Genomic DNA, 8,530 nt, shown 5'->3' on the forward strand with positions numbered 1-8,530 from the left:
AGTTCGGGCGGGTGCCCAGCGCCCGCTAACACCGAAACCACTTTGGCCACTTGTGCCAATGACATGGGGGCCCCGCCCCCAGAACGCAAAAAAATAAAAATAATAATAATAAAAAAAAATATAAAAAAAATAAATAAATAATAAAATAAATAAAAACAATAAATATAATTAATAAAATTAAAATGATTTAATAAAATTATTAATTAATTAATTAAGTTAATTAATCCGGTTTAATTAAATTAATTAACTAGTTAAGATTAATTAAACTGTAATTAGATTAACCTAAACCCTAATTAACCTAAATAGAGAATGACAGGTGGGTCCCACTGGACCCACATGTCAGGGTTGACTCAGTCAACCCCTGTTGACTGCTGACGTCAGCATGACATCATGCTGACGTCATAAATACATTTTTTCGAATTAATTAAATAAATAATTAAATTCCAAAATTGTTAAAATCTTTTAAAAATCATATCTTTTAATCCGTAACTCGGATTAAAATATTTTCAACATGAATGTTGCTCCGAACGACGAGACGAACCCGGATACGCAGCTCGTTCGTCCACCACACACCTCTAACATACCAAACACGCAACTTTCCCCCTCCGGTTCATCTGTCCGAAAACGCGAAACACCGGGAATACTTTCCCGGATGATTCCCCCCTTAACCAGTACCACCTCATACCACGTTAGGGCACGCCTAGCATCGCTTCTTGACATGTCATGCATCGATATGCATCTGTTTACTTGGTATTCATTGTTTCTTCCCCCTCTTCTCTCCGGTAGACTACGAGACCGACGCTGCTGCTGCCCAGTTCGACTACGGAGTTGACGACCCCTCTCTCTTGCCAGAGCAACCAGGCAAGCCCCCCCCCTTGATCACCAGATACCGCCTATTCTCCTCTATACTGCTTGCATTAGAGTAGTGTAGCATGTTACTGCTTTCATTAATCCTATTCTGATGCATAGCCTGACATTGTTGCTACACCTGTTGATACCTTACCTGCAATCCTAAATGCTTAGTATAGGATGCTAGTTTATCATCATTGGCCCTACATTCTTGTCAGTCTGCCTTGCTATACTATCGGGCCGTGATCACCTGGGAGGTGATCACGGGTATATACCATACATACATACATACTATACAGATGGTGACTAAAGTCGGGTCAGCTCGAAGAGTACCCGCAAGTGATTCACGGATTGGGGGCTGAAAGGACCTTTGTCCCGACGGCCCTCTGTGTGGATCTTTGTGGCGGAGCGACAGGGCAGGTTGAGACCACCTAGGAGACAGGTGGGCCTGGCCCTGTTCGGCGTTCGCGGATACTTAACACGCTTAACGAGATCTTGGTATTTGATCTGTGTCGGCTACGAGCCTATACGCACTAACCATCTACGTGGGAGTAGTTATGGGTATCCCGACGTCGTGGTATCAGCCGAAGCACTTCAGACGTCAGCGACGGAGCGGCGCGCGCCGGATTGGAACGTAAGCCTGCTCTTGTATTAAGGGGGCTAGTTCTGCTTCCGGCCGCCCTCGCAACGTGCAGGTGTGCTATGGGCGATGGGCCCAGACCCCTGCGCGCTTAGGTTTAGACCGGCGTGCTGGCCTCTCTGTTTTGCCTAGGTGGGGCTGCGACGTGTTGATCTTCCGCGGCCGGGCATGACCCAGGAAAGTGTGTCCGGCCAAATGGGATCGAGCGTGTTGGGTTATGTGGTGCACCCCTGCAGGGAAGTTAATCTATTCGAATAGCCGTGATCTTCGGTAACAGGACGACTTGGAGTTGTACCTTGACCTTATGACAACTAGAACCGGATACTTAATAAAACACACCCTTCCAAGTGCCAGATATAACCGGTGGTCGCTCTTCCTCAGGGATATGAGGAGGGGATCGCTGGGTAGGATTATGCTATGAGATGCTATTTGGAGATGCTACTTGGAGATGCTACTTGGAGGACTTCAATCTACTCTCTTCTACTTGATGCAAGACGGTGGCGGCGAGAAGCGTAGTCTCCGACAGGATTAGCTATCCCCCTCTTATTCTGGCATTCTGCAGTTCAGTCCATTGTTATGGCCTCCTTACACATATACCCATGCATATGTAGTGTAGTTCCTTGCTTGCGAGTACTTTGGATGAGTACTCACGGTTGCTTTCTTTCCCCTTTCCCCCTTTCCTTTCTTTCTGGTTGTCGCAACCAGAGGCTGGAGTCCAGGAGCCAGACGCCACCGCCGACGACGACCCCTACTACACTGGAGGTGCCTACTACTACGTGCTTCCCGCTGATGACGACCAGGAGTAGTTTAGGAGGATCCCAGGCAGGAGGCCTGCGCCTCTTTCGATCTGTATCCCAGTTTGTGCTAGCCTTCTTAAGGCATACTTGTTTATCTTATGTCTGTACTCAGATATTGTTGCTTCCGCTGACTCGTCTATGATCGAGCACTTGTATTCGAGCCCTCGAGCCCCCTGGCTTGTATTATGATGCTTGTATGACTTATTTTATTTGTAGAGTTGTGTTGTGATATCTTCCCGTGAGTCCCTGATCTTGATCGTACACAATTGCGTGCATGATTAGTGTACGATTGAATCGGGGGCGTCACAAGTTGGTATCAGAGCCGACTGCCTGTAGGAATCCCCCTTCCACACTCCTTGGCCGAAGTCGAGTCTAGTCACTATAAAACTTTTACTAACATGGCTGTGAGCCTTACGGGCCCACGTCGCCATTGGGTGGTACTAGGATCTTTTACTCCTCACCCTTTACTCTGGGACTCTGAACTCTTTTCTACTTGGGTTAAACGAAATTACTAACTCTGACTTTAGGATCCCGTTACCACGTTCACCCCAAAGTTGGATAAGCCATAGTTATTTTGCAGGATAGCATTTGGAATAGTGCCCGTGTTGTCATTTGACTCCATTGAAACATCTTTGTTTTCAGATGGAACCCGCGAGGCAGGTCGTGCGCCACACTGCGGCCATTGGTGCCTCAGGATCACCTGCTGTGCTAGCTGATATGATGACCTATCTGGGTTATCGCTGGCACCCTGAGTACACCGTCTACGAGGAGTACCAGGACTTTAACCAGGAGCAGTACCGTGCCATCGTCCACCTCTACTCTCGGGAGTATGAGTCCACTACCGTGCTGCACACCGCTCATGGTGTTGGAGTGACCATCGAGATGGCAGTCCACGATGCGGCTCATGCTGCTCTGACACGTCTTCGTGGAGAGTATCAGGCATTGGACACTTCCCCTTTCAGGCACATTCCTATCGCATCTGACGTTGGTGCGGAGGGATACTACACTGCCGCCTACTCCACCGTCACCCGAGAGCCTTTCCACCATCAGCGCCTGGTCCTGCATGCTGATGGGCTGGACCGAGCTAACAGAGCTCTTCGCCACGAGTTGTACACCACTCGTCAGCACCTTTACAGGGCTCTGACGCGGTTGCACCCCTTTGTCCGGTCTGGACAGCTGCCACGTTCTGCGATCTACCCAGCCAGGACCGTGATGCCCCACGGTGTCGGATGGCCAGAGGTGGGAGGCTACTCTCCCGCACTTGGTCCTCTTCTGCCACCTGAGCGTCGGGTTCTACACCAGAGTATCCGCGGCCCCCAGGCCACTGACGTGGAGGACTATCCGTTGCCTCACTACCAGCTGTCAGGTTACAGCTACCTTCACAGTACCTCCTTGGACTGATGTAGTCTTGCTCATTAGTCTTAGATGCACTCGCGAGCCTGCGTGCCGCCTATGATGACTTAGTCTATGTACGGAACTCTGTGTACTGAACTCTATGTCCGACCCCTTTTGTAAGTTATGCCGACTATCTATGTGGTATCTATCGTGCTCCTTTCATTATGCATGTTTCATCATGAATGACTCTTGTCTATGCAATTTTCTCAATACTGAACTACCCCTGTTATATATTAGCAGGATGGTTAGACCAGCTGGTCGTGGTCGTGGTGGCAACTTCCCACCACCGCCTGAGTACATGGCTGGTATGATCCAACAGCTTGAGATGAATCGCCAGTTCATGGAAAACATGATGGCTCAGTTTCCTCGCCCCAATATGAACCAGCATCCAAACACAACAACTCTGCAGGATTTCATACGCCTCAACCCAAGTGTGTACCGCAGCTCAACCCAGCCGCTGGATGCTGATGACTGGCTCCGTGACATCACGTATGAGATGGAGTCTGCTGATGTAGCCCCTGCCAGCTATGTCACTTTTGCTTCCTTCTTCCTGAAGGGACCCGCAGCTCAATGGTGGGACAGCCACAGGCGTACTCTGCCAGTTGGGACAATCATCTCCTGGCCAGACTTTCAGGCTGCCTTCCGTGCCCGCTTCATTCCTCAGGGAGTCATGGACCGGAAGAAGCGTGAGTTTCGCAACCTCACCCAAGGCAACAAGACTGTTGAAGCTTATCAGCGGGAGTTTCTGGACTTATCCCGCTATGCTGAAGAGGACATTGCAACTGATGCACGTAGGCAGGAGAAGTTCCGTGACGGCCTTCAAGCTGACATCAAGCTCGCACTTCTAGTGCACGACTTTGCTGATTTCGCCACCTTGGTGAATAAGGCCATCAATGTTGAGACTGGTCTTCAAGAACACCATAGCTCTCAGAGGCGCAACCGTGACACGGGCTCATCTTCGGGCCCGCCCTCGCAGAAGCGTAAGATATGGATCCCGAACAGCATGTACCGTCCAAATGCACCAGCCCCAAGGCAGTCTTACGCTGCACCTCGTCTGCCTACTGCTCCAACTAGGCTGCCAAGGCTTCCAGCTCCGCCACCCCAAGCTCCTGTTCCCACTCCCAATAATGTCCTGTGCTACAAGTGTGGTCAACCAGGTCACCGTGCTAGGGATTGCATTCAGAATCAGAATCAACTGACCCTTCCAGCCGTTGGCCGTGGAAACAACCAGGCCCGCAACAACAATGCCAAGTCCTATGGCCGTGTTCATGCCAACCACATTGATCTGAATGAAGCTCAAGACCAGCCTGCTACTGTGATGGGTACACTCCTCGTAAATTCAGTACCAGCATCTGTTTTATTTGATACAGGAGCATCGCATTCATTCATGTCAGAAGATTTTGCATTCATGCATGGCATTAAAAGTGAAGACATGAACGCTTCTCTATTAGTGCACACCCCTGCGGGCCAATGTCGAACCTCCATGATTTGCAACGACGTCCCTGTACAAATTGAAGGACTGGAATTCCTTGTCTCTCCCATCGTACTGAAGTCCTGTAGCATTGATCTCATTCTGGGAATGGATTGGTTAAAGGCGCATACCGCTTCTATCGTTTGCGCCACCAAGACCGTCCATCTGCTACACCCTTCTGATGAAATAATTAGCTACGATGCTCATCTGGTTCGGAATGCCGAGGCCAGACTTTATGCCTTAAACGCATTGAACGCTGCACCACTTGTGGGCATTGAAAACATTCCCGTCGTGCGTGAATTCCTAGACGTCTTTCCTGAAGAACTCCCAGGGATTCCCCCTGCTAGAGCTGTCGAATTCGTCATCTACTTGAAACCAGGCACCACTCCTATAGCCAAGCGACCCTACAAGATGCCGCCGCATGAACTCCTTGAGCTTAAGGAGGAAATCGATAAATCTCTTCGAAGTGGTTTCATTCGCCCAAGTTGCTCTCCTTGGGGAGCACCTTCTCTCTTTGTCAAGAAGAAAGATGGGACAAACCGATTGGTCCAAGACTACCGTCCTATAAACCAAGCTACCATTCAGAATAAGTATCCTCTTCCTCGGATCAATGATCTGTATGATCAATTGGCTGGATCATCAGTGTTCTCTAAACTCGACTTGAGGTTGGGTTACCACCAGATCCGTGTTCGTAAGGAGGATATCCCCAAGACCGCATTTGTGACTCGTTATGGTTCATACGAGTACACCGTCATGTCTTTCGGCTTGACCAATGCTCCAGCCACCTTCTCTCGCCTGATGAATTATATATTCATGGATTACCTCGACAAGTTCGTCGTGGTTTATCTGGATGATATTTTGGTATTTTCCAAGAACGAAGAGGAACATGCTGAACATCTTCGCCTCGTGCTGGAAAAGCTACGAGAGCATCAACTTTATGCCAAGTTCTCCAAATGTGAATTCTGGCTTCCCGAAATAACCTATCTCGGGCATGTCATCTCTAAGGATGGTATTGCCGTCAACCCTGAACGAGTTCAGGCTATTCTCGATTGGACTCCTCCGAAGAACGTTAAGCAAGTCAGAAGTTTTCTCGGTCTCGCCAGCTACTGCCGTCGATTCGTCGAGAACTTCTCCAAGATTGCCAGGCCTCTGACTAACCTATTGCATAAGGGCGTCAAGTTCCAGTGGACAGACAAATGTCAGGAAAGCTTCCAGGCACTCAAAGACAAGTTGACTTCTGCCCCAGTACTAGCTCCACCTGATACTAAGAAGGACTTCGTCATTTACTGCGACGCTTCCCGTCAAGGATTAGGCTGTGTCCTAATGCAAGAGCGCAAAGTGGTTGCTTATGCCTCTCGGCAATTGCGCCCTCATGAAGAGAACTACCCAGTTCACGACCTCGAACTTGCTGCTGTCATTCATGCGCTAAAACAGTGGCGACATTACCTACTCGGTAATCGTTGCGAGATCTTCACCAACCATCAAAGTCTGAAGTATCTGTTTACTCAACCAGACCTGAACCTCCGTCAGCAGAGATGGATGGAGACTGTTGCAGACTTTGATTTGGGTATTTCCTATACACCAGGCAAGGCTAATGTAATGGCTGATGCCTTGAGCCGCAAGTCTTACTGCAACCACCTCCAGGTTCATAAAGTCCAGCCCTCACTTGTTGAAGAATTCAGAAAGCTAAACCTCCATATTGTTCCTCCGGGTGCACTCGCTCCCCCTCCTCCGGAGTTCCGCAAGATGAATCTCCGTGTTGTTTCCCAGGGTTCCCTCTATACCCTGGCTGTTGAACCCGATCTCGTGGGCACCATAAAGACAATGCAGGGATTTGACTTTGAAGTCTACAAGATTAAGCAAGACCTCAAAGAAGGAAGTTCCTCATCCTTCACTATTGCTGATGATGGCGCCTTGTACTTCAAAGGCCGCCTAGTGGTGCCGTGTAAGAAGGAAAACCTGAATATGACTCAGGAGGTTATGAAAGAAGCTCATGATACGCCTCTATGTATCCATCCTGGTAGTACGAAGATGTATCAAGACATTCGTCAGAGATTCTGGTGGTCTAACATGAATCAAGACATTGCTCGTTATGTTGCTGAATGTGACGTTTGCCGTCGTATCAAAGCAGAACATCAAAGGCCTGCTGGAACTCTGCAACCTATATCTATTCCTGAATGGAAATGGGACCATGTCGAGATGGACTTCGTTACTGGATTTCCCAAATCGCAGAAAGGTAATGATGCTATTCTTGTCGTCATTGACCGACTTTCTAAGGTTGCACATTTTCTGACGGTCAAAGAAACGATCACTGCTAGTCAGCTTGCAACTCTCTACATGTCCAGAATTGTTTCGCTTCACGGTATTCCACTGGTTATCAGTTCAGACCGTGGCAGTTTATTCACTTCAAGATTCTGGGCAAGTTTCCAAGAAGCTATGGGCACTCATCTGTCTTTCAGCACTGCTTTTCATCCTCAGTCACAAGGGCAAGTTGAACGTGTCAATCAAGTTCTCGAAGACATGCTTTGAGCTTGTGTTATTTCCTTCGGCAAGAAATGGGAGGAATCTCTTCCGTATGCTGAGTTCTCTTATAATAATAGCTATCAGGCTAGTCTGAAGATGGCCCCCTTCGAAGTGTTATATGGACGAAAGTGCCGAACCCCTCTGAACTGGTCAGAAACTGGGGAACGTCCACTCTTCGGTCCGGATATTATCCAACATGCCGAAGAACAAGTCCGCATTATTCACGAGAATCTCAAGACTGCTCAGTCACGTCAGAAGAGTCAGTATGACCGTCATCATAAAGACATGGTCTATCAACCTGGCGAAAAGGCCTATCTTCGCGTTACACCAATGAAGGGTGCTCACCGCTTCAGGATCAAGGGCAAGCTAGCTCCTCGCTATATTGGCCCATTCACTATTCTGGAAAGGCGTGGAAAGGTGGCATATCAACTGGAGCTTCCGTCGAACCTTTCTCAGGTTCACGATGTGTTCCACGTGTCGCAGCTCCGACGCTGCTTCAAGGACCCAATCCGAGCCGTGGACCATGAAGTGCTCGAATTGCAACAGGACCTCTCCTATAAAGAGCATCCGGTCCGCATTCTCGACCAAGCTGAACGCCGCACACGTCAGACGGCGATCAAGTTCCTCAAGGTCCAGTGGTCGAATCACTCTGAAGACGAAGCCACCTGGGAACGCGAGGATCGCCTGCGTGATGAATACCCCGCACTGTTTCCTTCTACCTCCTAAAATCTCGGGACGAGATTTCTTGTAGTGGAGGAGATTTGTAACGCCCGGATAATCTTGCTACAGTAATCCCACGCTAATCATGGCACGTCATCCTGATTACTGTTGCTATCCTCGCAATAATTCGAAACC

The sequence above is a fragment of the Triticum dicoccoides genome, chromosome 4B (genome assembly GCF_002162155.2).
Source record: "Triticum dicoccoides isolate Atlit2015 ecotype Zavitan chromosome 4B, WEW_v2.0, whole genome shotgun sequence".
In the NCBI taxonomy this organism is placed as follows: domain Eukaryota; kingdom Viridiplantae; phylum Streptophyta; class Magnoliopsida; order Poales; family Poaceae; genus Triticum; species Triticum dicoccoides.